A 14,670-nucleotide genomic window follows, 5' to 3' on the forward strand; every position below is an offset into this window, starting at 1 on the left:
CAGCAGAAAGTTAGATGGTCAGTAAATCTATTTTGTGAACATCTTCTCTATGAGAAACGAGAAAAGAGCTCCAGACTTTCCCCCAATTATTCTTCTATATTATTTTTTCAGAATTATCTACAACCCACCCCTTTAGAAGAATATACAGTTGAGATTTAGAAAAAATGAAACTATTCTCTTAAAAATATAGAGATGTATATATGTATATATATATATATATATATAGGGCAAACTATATACTGTATATAAACTATAAACTGTATGTATAAAGTATGTGTATGTATATAGTATGTGTGTGTGTGTGTGTGTGTGTGTGTGTGTATAGTTTTGTACCAAACATAGCCATTGAAATGCTCTCTCTAGTACATGATTTCCTCTCTCTGGAAACTTCTTTACTGTGGAAGAAGTCAAACTTCCTTTTTGTCAATTTGGGGTCTGTCATCCTCTACTTTGCTCAATTTTCTGTGTTTCACTTATAATTTAGGTAAAATTTCCTAGTAGTTCTCCACGTAAAACCAACAATAATCTTTTTTTTTTACCCCTTTAGCTTGAGGGTTGCCAAGGGGTTAAGTGGCTCCTTTTGATATGCACAGATTATTTTTAGGGAAAGGATAAAAACTGTTGGAAGATTCCCAGAGATCTGCAACACGCAGCATGGTGTCTGTGGATTCCTTTGTTTACCAGTTCTTTGTGTCCCTGGACTGCTAATAAAGCCTCTGGCATAAAATGGATGCCTTTAGTGAGTATGAGTCAGCCAATAATTTACAAAGCCAATCTAAGTGCCTGTGAGCTAGACTACCGTCCATTTTATTTTATGATCTAAAAGCAAATGACATGAGATGTTAGCTGAGGTCTTATTTTAAAAATCCAGAGTAAAGTGAATGCTGTTCCCTTGGTCCCTAATAACAGGTAAATTATATTCCACTTGGGGATTTCTGGGAATTTACAAGTCCTTTTATTAATTTAGAATTCCAGGCGGCAGTAGGATAAAGATAATTTCCTCTTCGGTAAACAGTTACAGTAAAAACAATTCCATGCACAATGTAAATTGAGGTATTGAGGGATAGTTTTCATTATTATAAAGAATGAAGGAAGGGTAGGGAGATCCTTTGGGGCTTAGTTCCAATTTCTTATAGCATTTTCTCATTCATTTGTTGGACTTACTCTGTCGGAGTGCATTTTGTGTTAATGTAACTCTGAGTTTAATTTTTACCTCTGGGTAGGAGAGTAGGACATTATAACATTCAACCATGTATTGTTGGTTCTTTGCCCTTGTGATCACGTCTCCTGGAATTGTTGTGCAGCTGTTTCGTGCAGTATATGTTCTCTTTGAGACATCCTAGATTTTTAAAAGTTGGTTCTTAAGTTAATAGCTAAATTTAATAAAATGGGTAATTATAATTGTGTAGAATAACCAAGAAGAGGAGTAGTACAAGTACGGGAGATTTGCCCTAAAATAAGAGACAGCATTTTACTTGTGGGAAAATAGGGAAGAACTTAAAGAGGATCTTGCAATGAAATTCTCATTTGAATGGCCAGATTTCCTCCCAGCAGAATTGTTCTCTCCAAGTTTTTCCTTGCACTATTTTGGCTACATTTTATAATATATAATCTTTTACAAAATGTCATGCCACGTACAGTAGTATTCCAGGTTTTCTGTTTTTGTTTTTGTTTTTTTTTTTGCGGTACGCGGGCCTCTCACTGTTATGGTCTCTCCCGCTGTGGAGCGCAGGCTCCGGATGTGCAGGCTCAGTGGCCATGGCTCACGGGCCCAGCCGCTCTGGGGCATGTGGGATCTTCCCGGACCGGGGCACGAACCCGTGTCCCCTGCATCGGCAGGCGGACCCTCAACCACTGCGCCACCAGGGAAGCCCAGGTTTTCTGTTTCGAATCATAGTCTTTAAAGAAAATTAAAAACAGCCTACTAAAGTTAATTGATTCTCACATTAAGACTGAACAGTAAATCAACTCTACACCCTGGAATTTTTTTCAAACATTTTACTACTATGGCAATAATTCTTTAAAACTATTAACTCTTTATCATTCACCTATCTCCCCTGAACTGGGCAATGTTGTTTGGTTTTCAAAAAAATTTTTTTTGACGTGGGGTATTTTATTTCATTTTTTATAAGAATTAATTTGTAGTACACTGATTTTTTTTTACAGTTCAGTAAATCTTAGGACATTCACAGAGTTATGCATACATTACCACAATTTTAGAACATTTTCATCATCCCCAAAAGAAACCCCCATACCCATTGGCAGTTACTGCCCACTTTCCCCGCATCCCCTAAGCTACCAGTCTACATTCTCTATGTATTTGGCTATTCTGGAAATGTTCTAATAATTTTTAAAGCTCAATCATTTCTTTATATTCAGGGTAAAGAAAAATCAATGATCTGATAAATTCATATCATGGTAAAATAATCTCTGCTTTTAATTTTTGTTTCAAAAAATATGAAAAGTGTGGGACTTCCCTGGTGGCGCAGTGGTTAAGAATCCGCCTGCCAATGCAGGGGACATGGTTTCAATCCCTGGTCCAGGAGGATCCCACATGCCGCGGAACAACTAGGCCCTTGTGCCACAACTACTGAGCCTGCGCTCTAGAGCTCGAGAGCCACAACTACTGAAGCCCACGACCCCTAGGGCCTGTGTGCCGCAACTACTGAGCCCAGGCGCTGCAACTACTGAAGCCCACGCGCCTAGAGCCTGTGCTCCGCGACAAGGGAAGCCACCGCAATGAGAAGCCCGCGCACCACATTGAGGAGTAGACCCCGCTCGCCACAACTAGAGAAAGCCTGCGTGCAGCAACGAAGACCCAGTGCAGCCAAAAATAAATTAAAAATATATATGAGAAGTGCTTTTTGAAATTCAAGTAGAACCAAACGCAGATTCCAGCTCTAAGGAATAAATCACTCTACATATGCAAAAAAGTCAAATCCTTTGCAAATGTAAGAGCTAGAACCAATGGTATAAGAGATTTATTAAGAATAGTAAAAACCTAGGACTTGATTTATGATTAAGGTAGAAAGTCGGTGGAAAGGAGGGTAAAGAATAATCAAGAATTTAAAAACTAAAATATCTCTCTATGTCTAGATTATTCTCAATTCTCTGAAATTAATCCAACAAGAAACAAAATAGTGCCAGTTTTTTGGTCTTTTATAGAACACAGAAGAGCACCCAAAACAAAATACTCTTTCTCTAGAGTCAGAAACTTCACACATTCTCTCAATAGGTGAAATCATTTTATAATCACTTATAGCATGAAGGAAGTCTTCCTTTAACTGAACCTAAAATTCCTACAGCAATTTAGACCAGACCTTGTTTTTTCTGAAGAATTGGAAAACGACTAATAGTAACTTCTGATAAAGTCATATATTATCTCAAGTGAGCAGTGGTGTTAAAATTGTCAACATAAAAAGCTCAACATTTACAATTCAAAATAAGCTTTCATCTATTAAAAGGTGGCCTCAGGTGTCACTAGAATATTAAAAGCAAGCCCTATTTTAAAACCGTACATAGCATAAGGTGAACCTTTTCTACACATGTAAACTAGGAAAACATATCAGCAAGAAAGGATTGGGTTGAAACTGCTAAGTCTGATCAGAGAATCTTCTAGTCTGCCCTTTGATGATCACAAGATGAAGTTTTAGCAATTGTCCTTTAAATTATCTGTACAGTTGGCTAAACGCATGAATGATTCCTAGAGGTGCAGCAATGAATGTAAAGCATATATGATAATTTGTTTCTGAAACCAGGTCCAGAATATTCATGAACTGTTATTTAAAATTAAATAGGAGCCACTCATTGAAACGACACATTTGAATAACTGAACTGATAAACCCATCACCTAATTATATGAGTAGGATTTTATACCTTTTTGCTAAAATACAGTTTATGGTTGTCTAAAGTACATACCTAAAGGACTTGATTGATCATTTAAATTTTAAAAATAATTTTTAAATAGATCTGAATACTTACAGTCTCTCAGTGTTGCCTATACTCAACATGCACAATAATTCTGTAAATTGTTTTAAGGGCATTTTAAAGGTTTGTTACCATGGTAACCAAATTCAGAAAACTAACCTCTTAAACATGGTTGTCATAGGATTAAGGCAGATGGCTGACTAATCTTGACTAGTGCTTTTCCTTCTCATTTTCCCATGGTTTCCTGTCAGCTCCCTTCTTTGGTTCTCATAAGATTACATACAAGGCAATTACAGAGGCTTTCTTGCCCATACATAAGTGTCTCATTCACATAATATTGTCTGTCATTCATCCCCATGAGAGTTGCCCAATGACAGATCCTTTTCCTCCTGCTATAATTACACACTAAAAGAAGTACTAAGTGGAAAATATCTCTATATGCAATGTGTTAAAGGCATTTCTCAATTACACACGTACTTCGGCTCCTCAAAATCACTGCATTGGGTTCTTTAGACAATAAATAACACTGGTTAGAAGAAAAGGCAAAATCATCATCAATGTATTTTTTTAAGTGGTCTAGGTTTGGGTAACCCTCGTTTATGATCATCTTTTAAACTTGTTTATATTTCCCAACATGCTAGATTAATGTATTTATCTATGCATAACTCTTATGTTACCCTGACAGCAACATACAATATATGCATATATTACTTCTATACTTAATTTCCCTGCTTGCCCCTGACTTCTTGAGAGGTAGGACTGATATGCCTTTTTCACCTTTGTAGCAATAGTGCAATTCCTGATACAGGTGTCCAATAAATGTTTCTTGTTATATCAGTATGTTGAAGAAGTTCTATAAGTAAACTACGCATTTTCAGTTCTTAAAATAATGACTCTAGTTGTACCAGGACATTTGGTTCCTTATGGGCATTAAGATTAGTGTTCCTAATCCACATTTGCCCATGAAGGAAGAATTGCTATAGGACTTGCTCTCCTATTGGGAGAGGAGAGAGTCCTTGCTATAGGACTTCCATATCTGCCCATGAAGGAAGAATTGCTATAGGACTTGCTCTCCTATTGGGAACAACTAGAAAACTGGGCAAAATATATGAAACAAATTTTGTCAGACATTGGACAACCAATGAGCAACTGGCAGAGCAGGACTGTGATTCTCAAGAGAAAGGAAACAAATGAGATAAGAGCTACAATTATCCCAGTTTTCTGCTTGGAGGCAATTCCTGAACTATACATGGTAAAAAGGAGGGAAACAAAACAGAGCCCAGTTCTCTTGTGGGGTTGAGGAAACAGAGATCAGAGTTCAGGGAGGTCAAAGTAGCTAGAATTTGTGGGGCAGAGCTCTGGATAAGAGAAAACTAAGCAGAAAAAACCTTCAGAAATTTGCATAAAGGTTTCCTTGAGTCATTGGGTGAATACCAATTGCTGCATGCATATGGTGAATCACCATAATGTTGGGCAAAGAATAACTCCTGAGGAAAGAACAACTACTGGGGAGCTGTACACAAAAAAATTCCCAGAGCTTACACAAAACTGGGAATTGTCCAAGTTCCTACTAGCCAGAATCACCTTACTGATTACATGGAACATTCATTAGAACCCATATGTGAGTCATATCTTAGTAAAGAGCTAAAGTAGTCGTAGAGTTAAAGTTACCCTAGAGCTGTCGTAAACAGTTTATAAACAAGTCTCAAATGGGTGAAGCCGATTCTTAAGAACAAAGTTTACAACCTTTCTTTAAAAGAAATATTTTTAAAAATCCATTACTCAACAACATAAAATTCACTAAGTCTGATATCCAATGAAAAATTATGAGAGAGACAAAGAAGCAGGAGATAAAACAACCAATAAAAGATTAAAAATAGAAATGATAGAAGTAGCATACAAAGACTTTAAAACAGCTATTAAAATATAAATATGATCTGAGATTTAAAGGAAAATGTATATGAGAAATGGATGGTATAAAAGAACCAAATAGAACTTAAAGAGATAAAGAATAAAATATCTGATATAAAACTTTCATCAACAGGCAGTGGCAGTTAATTCCTTTTACCATGCAGCTTTGCTTCACTCCATCTGGACTTTCCTGAAGCTGTGGGAGATGGTCAGGTCCAGATCTCGACCGGCCAGGTGAGGTCTGTGGACCTGAGGCATCCACTGTAAGGATGGAGAGGGACTGAGAGAGTCCTCGGGCCAGGAGAACTGCAAAACCCCCTTTGAAAAAAATAAAAACAAACACAATGCTGCCACATTAAAAATGCTGGGAGAGGAGATTGGGGGGGGCAAAAAAAAAGAGAGAAAAAAAACTTTAATTGACAGTATTAACCATTAGTAGATTAGATTAGAGACTGTAGAAGAAAAGATAAGAAGACTTTAAGAAATATCAAGAGAAATTCAAAATGAAGAGAGAAAAAAGAGTGGTGGGTGGGGAGGGAAAGAATAGATTCTCAGTGATCTGTGGGACAATATCAAGTGGTGTAATATATGTATAACTGGAGTCTCTGAACTTGGGAGGGATGGGGTACAATGGGTAATTTAAAGATGTAATGGCCAAAATTTTTCCTAATTTGATGAAAACTATAAACGTACAGATCCAAGAAGCTTAGTTAGCCCCAATGGGATAGAAATAGGAAAAAAAACCCAAAACAGAACAAAGTGCATTATAATCATATTGCTCAAAATCTGTGTTATGGAGAAAACACTTAAAAGCAGCCATAGGAGAAAAAAGGACACATTACGTACAGGGGAAGAAATAATCAAACACAGACTCTTCTTCAGAAACTTTGCAAGTCTTGTGACAATGTCTTATGACAATAGAATGGTACTTTTAAAGTGCTGAAAGAAATGAAGCTCTCAACCAAAAATTATGTATCCAATAAAAATGTTTCAAAAATGAAAGTGAAGTAATGACTTTTTCAGACAAAACTTGAAAGAGCTCATTATCATCTAACCTGCACCTACAACAAATGACAGCAATATCAATAAAGATGGGGTGGGGGATAGAAGTATCCTGCTGAAAGTGTTTTGCATTATATCTGAAATTATATTATTTGAAGGTAGACAGTGATAAGTTTAAGATGCATATTGTAAATCCTAGGGTAATCAATAAATAAAACAAGAAGTATGGCTAATAAAGCAATAATGGGTATAAGATGGAATATGAAAAATACTCAATTCTTCAACAAAAGGCAAGAGCAAAAAAACACACAAAAACAAAACAAGAACAGAACAAATAGAAGTAGCAAGATGTTACATTTAAAACCCATCATATTGATAATTACATTAAATATAAAAGGTCTACACCAGAGTTTCTCAACCCCAATGCTACTGATATTTAGGAACAGATAATTCTTAGTTGTGGGGACTTGTACTTTGCACTGTAGGATGTATAACAGCATCCCTGGCCTCTATGTGCTAGATGCCAGTAGAGGCCTCCCTCACCTCTGCCACTGTGACAATAAAAATGTCTCCAGACATTGCCAAATGTCCCCTGGGGGCAAAACTGCTCCCGTTTAAGAGCCACTGATCTAAGAACTCCAATTAAAAGGCAAAGAGTGTCTGACTGAATGAAAAGCAAGATCCAATTATATTCTATCCAAACAAAGACAATCGAATATAAAGATAAAGGCTAAAAGTAAAAGGACAGTTTCCTTGGTTGGCCTTAAATGCACAGTCAGGTCCCTTTGTGCTCCAAGAGTCTAAGACCACTACTGCTCTATCCTGCAGTAACTGCACTGATTCCCCCAGCCCTCTCCCACTATCCATTCACTCCTGGCAAACCACAAGCACAGGCATAACATTCAAAGATGTAAAAAAAGTCTCCTTCCTTGCCCTGCATTCAGTCACCCACTTCTCCTCCCTGGTGGCATCTACTATTACAGTTTCTTAGGTATCCTTCCAAAGATAGTCCACGCATTTGCAAATGAGTACAGGCATATTTTTTCCCCCACAAATGATAACACATTTACACAGTGTTTCTCACATGGCTTCCCCCACCCTTAGCATAGGTTGGAAATCTTTCATATCAGTACATAGAAATAGATCTTCCTCATTTTTTCAACAGCTGGATAGCATACCATTGTGCTGATGTGCTGTAATTTATTTGAACAGTTCTCTATTGATGAGCATACGCTTCTAATCTTTGCAAGCACAAATAATGTAGCAATGGATAACCTTGTACGCATATCATTTCACACCCGTGTTGGTATATCTGTAGGATAAATTCCAGAAATGGAATCTTTAGGTCAAAGACTATATATGTATTTGTTATTTGGGGAGATATTGCCGAGTTGTCCTCTACGGACTTTATAAAACTTTGATTTTTGCTAATCTGACAGGTGGAAATGCTACTTTGTATATGTATTCGATTTGCAGTTACGTGAGCTTGAATATTTTTTCACGTGCCTAAGTGGTACTGCATTTTTTTTTTCCTTTATACTATCTCTTCATATCCTTTGAGATGGTCTTTTCTTATTAGTTTATAAAAGGTAAAGTCTGTGTTCCGGTAACAGACGGATGGTCATGTCCTGACCAATGACCTTGACGCCAGCATCAACACACCTGTCACCTGTCTCTGGATTTATTAACCCAGGTTTGGAATCTTGGCTTTGCTACTTGCTGCGTGATCTTGGGCGAGTTGCTTAACCTCTTTGAGCTTTAGCGTCTAAGTATCGGGCATAGGGGTTTCCCTGGTGGCGCAGTGGTTGAGAGTCCGCCTGCCGATGCAGGGGACACGGGTTCGTGCCCTGCTCCGGGAAGATCCCACATGCCGCGGAGCGGCTGGGCCCGTGAGCCATGGCCGCTGAGCCTGCGCGTCCGGAGCCTGTGCTCCGCAGCGGGAGAGGCCACAACAGTGAGAGGCCCGCGTACCAAAAAAAAAAAAAAAAAAAAAGTATCGGGCATAGGGTCTGGCTTGTCAACATGGCGCAGAACCGTACCTTTAAGCCCAGGCAAGGAGTTGGCTTGGACTTGTGAGTCAACAAAGTACCGGACACGTTTCTCCGCGGGGAAAGCTTGCTTAGGCACAGAGGCCCGCACGTAGCAACCCAGACGGCGGAGTCCGGGAGAGGCGCCGGAGAAAGCGGGGCCTGGCTCCTTAAAGCCCGAGTTCTCCAGAAAGCCGCAACCCCGCTGTGACCAAGAAATAAAAATCGCGCAAAGAGTGAGCCACGTTCCTCGAGGAGATTCGTCTTCTCAGCCGCCTTTTCTGCTCCCAGGCGCCCCGCCGGGCCAGGCAGAGCGCGGGCGCGGCGCGGCGCGGCCCGGGTCCGGCGTGCAGCGGGGGCGGAGGCGGAGGCGGAGGCGGAGGCGGAGGCGGGGGCGGGCCCCGCGGTCACGTGAGCCCGGCCAGCTGTTAGCTGGGGGCGGCGGGCCAGAGCGCGGGGAGTCTGGGGAGGGGGAAGCGCCCGACGGCCGCCTCCGCCACTGCAACTGCAGCCCTCGATGTCGCCACAGTGATCTCAGGCGCGGCACCACCCGCACCCTCGCCGGCCTCAGCATCAGCACCGCAGAGCCGAGCCCGGAGCCCGCAGCCCCTCAGGTGAGCTGTGACGGGCACCCCTGGGAGTGCAGGGAATCTGCGGCTGCTTCCCCCGGCGGGTTTCACCCGGATCCGCCATCGCCGTCACCTGTGCCTCGTCGCCTCCAGCTGTCCCTCCAAACCCGCGGGTGGGAATCCCGCGGATGCTGGCTTGGGCTGTCTGGGGTCTCTAGGGGATCAGGAGAGAGGGGGCCTCAGCCCGGGGTTGAGGTGGGGGACTCCGGCTACAGGCTGCGGGGGCGCAGGAGAGGGCTGCCCCACCCCAGGGCGCGGGCGCCGCAGCCTGGTTGGAACCTGTCCCCGCTCTCCATCCCCCAACCCCATCCTTCCCACCACCTCTTTTGAACTCTCCTCACTCCCCCAGGCCGCTTCTCCTGTGTTTCCATTGCTTGGTATCTCAGTTGCTGGCCCGCTGGGGTGTGTGCTCAGTACGGCCCCCGCCCTCCCCCCCAGACCGCTCCGGGGGTTCCCGGCTCGTACGGGCACACAGCTGCTGGCGGAGCGGGCCAGGCACCTAACCGGTCGCACCTGCCGCGCGGGCGGGCTCGCGGGAACATGGCTGCCTGGCGGGCCTGCTGCCCTTGGCCCGGCTCTGCCCCCGCGTCCGCCGGTTCTGCGGTTGCGGTTGCCGAGTCGTGTCCGGAGGACTACCCTCCCCCTAAGGGCAAACGCGTCGGCTCTTGCTGTTGTCTGCGAGGGCCGAAGGACTTGACATAACACCGCCCTCCTCCTCAAGCCACACCCGGGGCGGATCTTGGGGATGGGGGGGTGTCGGGGCAAGTTAAGGCGGTGGCGCCGGGGCACTTATTGGTAAAAGGCACTCGTATTTCTGAGATGATTATCCACTTCAGTTTGCCTTTGCGCCCTCGGTTCGCTTGTCTGTCTGGGCGCGGATTATTGGGCTACATCACTTGTGAGGTCTGAGACGAGTGTGATCTGCAAAGCAGGAGGGACACTTGAACTTTAGAGAATTGACGAGAACTAAGATTTAGGGGTTAAAAATGTCCATTCAACTCAAATGCAGAAGCAGTCATTTGCTGTGGCTCCAAACTGTCTTGGTAGTGTTCTGTTAAATAATACGGTCTTTCTGGATTTGCTGTTTAATTCTGGCTTGCAGGTGTCTTGGATTGCGCTTGTAGTCCAGCTTCCCGATGTGTGTGTGTGCGTGTGTGCGTGTGTGCGTGTGTGCCTACTGTGCTCCAAGCCTGACTAGAAGATGCATCAGTTGCAGAGGAAACCTATGTTAATTCAAAATGGCAGCATGAAAAATCAGGCCAGGCGGAAGCAACACAGACCAGAACTAACATCAGCTGCCCCCTGACTGAAGCATTGATGGAGGAATCTACGGGAGGGAAGGCCCTCCTGGGTATCGCTGCAGCCGGCCCTAAGGGATAGGAAGAGATTCTTGTAGCAGGCTAGATTTTAGGGTGCAGCAAGGTTCTGGGGAGGTTATGTGGGAAGTTTGGGGAGTTGTAATTATCTTCAGGTGCAAAGACCTGATTAAAACTCTCTGTGATTTTGATCTGATTTTCTACAGGCTTCTCTAAAGTTGATGTATCTGGCTGCCAATATCTGTTTGATAACTTCTGTGCTGTTTTGTACCTATAAGTGGCTCTTAAAAGAGATGAGTGTCTGGTATAAACATCATCCAAGAACAGTACATATAACAAATACCAGGTTCTTAGAGCAAGTTTCATTGGAAGAACTGATTTAACATCACGAGCAAGCACTCAGGCACCAGAGGATGGTAAATTCTTGAAAGGTGACTCATTTTAGGATTTTTTTTTTTTAACAGCTTTTTTTTTTTCCCATTTCACTGCTGTGCTGCCAGCCATCTTCTCTTTTAGCAAGGAGGAGTTGCATGAGGAGGCAAATGTTTCAGGGATAATGGGATGGAGGGAGATTAGTGCAAAGGTCAGGAATGGTGAGCTGGAAGCAGCCTGAGAAAGCGCTGTGCTGTCAACCCCTCTTTACAGCCTGGGAGGCTGAATCCAGCGGGGTGAATGGACTGCACCCAAGGTCATATAGCTGGTTGGCAGCTGGCAGTGAGAACTAATATCCAGGTGTCATAACTCCCCATTTTAGGGTTCCACATGCCGCCTATCAAAGCCTGGGGGAAAAGAGCAAACCTATCATTATTAGCATGGGAAACACTTCATGAAACCAAACTTTAACATGATTTAAAAATCTGTACTATTTAAAGTAAGTGCTCACACCTTAGTTTCCTAACTTAAGCCCATTTAACTTCTTAAGCTGTGTCCACCTCATTTTCCAGGGACTAGACTGCTTCTATATTTAAGCACCCAAACCATAATTTTATGGTTTTTACATTTTATAATATGTCAGAATCTTTGAGGTGAGAAGTGCATTCTTTGATTAAAAAATTAGTTGCTTGTATTGCTTGTCTGGTTTTGTAAAGAAACCAAGGTGGGACATATAATAGCTTTTGGATATATCTAAGTTTAAGTAATAGTAAATAACAAACCTATTTTAAAATAACTTTGAAGCAGCACTGAAGACAGTCTTTTTCTAGAATTTGAATTTGAGTTCTCTGAGTCATATACCAGTGTCCCTAGTTCTACTAAAGCAGAACTAGAGATTGTGTGTGGGTTAGTAAATATTTGTGCAGAGGTGGTGAGAGCAGGGGAAATATTTCTTCTGAGCATTCTGTACCGTCAACCCAGTGATCTGCAGAAGGTGAAGGTGGGCGCGCTACAGGGAACTGAGAGAATAATTGATGATGGTGAAGCAGATAGGAACTAGGTATGGATTGACAGATAATGTGGAAATGAAGACAGATGCTGATGCCACATGTGCCATTAAAACAATAACTTGCATTAGAGCATGAATGTGAAGGTTCTTTCATTGAAATTCTCCCAGTATGTCAAAGATATTTAAAATCACAAGTTTTAAAAAAAAGTAAACACGTGCAATCTGTGTTTGTTGGAAAACAATAAAAAATACAGATAAGCCAAGATTATTTTTAAAAAGCCACCCATGATCCTTTTATTCAGCAATAATCATTCGTTCTGAAAGTTTGGGTATTTTCCTTGGAGTGAGAGCCCAGGCTTGTGCTGTCTAATTCAGTAGCCACTAGCCACCGGCCACATGCTATTGAGCACTTAAAACGTGGAGAGCCTGAATTGTGATGTGTTGTGAATGTAAAATATACATCAGATTTCAAACATTTATAGGGAAAGGAATTTAAAACACTTCATTAATAATTTTATTTATTTATTTTTATTAAAGTATAGTTGATTTATAGTATTATGTTACTGTCAGCTATACAACATAGTGATTCAAAATTTTATAGATTATACTCCATTTTAAGTTATTATAAAAGAATGGCTATGTTCCCTGTGTTGTACAATATATCCTTGTAGGTTATTTTTTAATACATAGTAGTCTGTACCTCTTAATCCCCGTACCCTTATCTGGTTCTTCCTTCCTTCGCTCTCCCCACTGGTAACCACTAGTTTGTTCCCTATATCTGTGAGTCTCTTTCTGTTTTGTTATACTCATCTGTTAGTTTTATTTTTTAGATTCTCATGTAAGTGATAACATACAGTATCTGTCTTTGTCTGTCTAACTTATTTCACTAAGCATAATACCCTCTAGGTTCATCTGTATTGTTGCAAATGGCAGGATTTCAATGAACAGATACAGTTCATTAATGACTTTTACGTTGATTATGCAGGCATACTTTGGAGATAATGCGAGTTGGGTTCCAGACCACTGCAATAAAGCAAATATCAAAATAAAGCAAGTCACATGAATTATTTGGTTTCCCAGGGCATATAAAACTTAGGTTTATAGTGTAGTTTGTTAAGTGTGTAATAACATTATGTCTAAAAAAATGTATATACCTTAATTTAAAAATACTTTATTGCTAAAAAATGCTAACTATCGTGTGAGCCTTCACACGATAGAGTGAGTTCTCTTTTCTCTATGCTAACATCAAAGAACACTGATCACAGATCACCATGACAAATATAACAATAATGGAAAACCTTGAAATATTGTGAGAATTGCCAAAATGTGACACAGACAGGAAGTGAGCAAACGCTATTGGGAAAATGGCGCCCATAGTCTTGCTTCACTCAGGGTTGCCACCAATCTTCAATTTGTAAAAAATGCAATTATCTGTGAAGCGCAATAAAGCAAAGCACAATTAAATGAGGTATGCCTGTATTTTGAATTAATATTTTGGATATATTGGATTTAAACAAAATATGTTATTTAAAGTAATTTCACCAGTTTCCCTTTACTTTTTTAGATGTGGGTCCTGGAAAACATAAAATTATATATGTGATTCACATCTGTCTTCCATTATATTTCTATTGGGCTGCATCGGTCTAGGTCATTAGCAGAAAGTGGAGGTTGGTTGAGGTGTGTGATACTGTTCATAGAAATGGATGTGGGAGGTGAGGGAAGTTTGAATAGACACTGGAGGGGAGGCGATGGGGTGAGTGGAGAATGACTGACGTGATGTACATGTCAATCACACCCACCTGTCCTCTCTTCCCCAGAAACTCCCAGCATCCTCAGGGCCTCCACCCAGTCTGGGAGAGCAATGAACTGAACTGGGTGGGTGACTGAAAGGGGAGGAAGTTGGGGGCCTCCCAGCTTGAGCCTCACTGGAAGCAGAGTGAGGGAACTTGATATGGTTAATGTTCCCTTCTCCTTCTCTTCTTAATGGTTATATATTTAACCTAAATCTCCCAGTGCTTAATCCACTACCCTAAAGTGAGCTAGGTGTTCTTGAAGGCTCCCATAAGCATTTCTGATCATCGTTTTAAGTTGTATTATTGCCCTCCTCTCTTGGTTGTATACAGGAGTGCCTCTTCTTCTAGTTGATGAAGACCTTGAGAAGATCTTTTTAGCTCCATTTTCCCTTAGGTTGCACATGGTGCTTATAGGTGGTTAGGGGCTCAGATTACATATCGATAATTCACATGACTTCTTAAAAGTCCTAGTTAAAATGATGGAGTGATCAAAGGCTCTTCTGAGTCTTTTTCTCCTCTCAAAATGAAACCTTAGTGTATTTTAAAATTGCACTTAGCAGTGCCTAGCGACCTGAAAGAATTAAATGAAATGTCTTAAAATGTCCTTTCTTGAGCACTGAAGTAATCAGATTTTAAAAAATAATTAAAAATCCAATAAAGTAATATGAGCTTGTTATAGAGAAA

The 14,670-nt window shown here is 41.2% G+C and overlaps 2 protein-coding genes across 4 annotated transcripts in view; one reads left to right on the plus strand and one right to left on the minus strand.

Annotated features, from left to right (window-relative positions):
- PLEKHA8 (pleckstrin homology domain containing A8) overlaps positions 1 to 9,201 on the minus strand; it is a 100,281-nt gene extending 91,080 nt beyond the window's left edge. The window contains exons 1-2 of one of the 2 annotated variants that reach the window (XM_049714851.1): positions 8,880 to 9,201; positions 5,996 to 6,156 (exon numbers count right to left, since the gene is read on the minus strand). The gene's annotated coding sequence lies outside the window, so the exon portion shown is untranslated. The remainder of the gene's footprint in view (positions 1 to 5,995; positions 6,157 to 8,879) is intronic. The other variant, XM_049714852.1, reaches the window with a different exon arrangement.
- Positions 9,202 to 9,271: 70 nt separating this feature from the next.
- Positions 9,272 to 14,670, plus strand: part of SCRN1 (secernin 1) — a 62,017-nt gene continuing 56,618 nt past the window's right edge. Inside the window, exon 1 of one of the 2 annotated variants that reach the window (XM_033420601.2) lies at positions 9,272 to 9,481. The gene's annotated coding sequence lies outside the window, so the exon portion shown is untranslated. The remainder of the gene's footprint in view (positions 9,482 to 14,670) is intronic. The other variant, XM_049714867.1, reaches the window with a different exon arrangement.

The sequence above is a fragment of the Orcinus orca genome, chromosome 9 (assembly GCF_937001465.1).
Source record: "Orcinus orca chromosome 9, mOrcOrc1.1, whole genome shotgun sequence".
Taxonomy (NCBI): Eukaryota; Metazoa; Chordata; class Mammalia; order Artiodactyla; family Delphinidae; genus Orcinus; species Orcinus orca.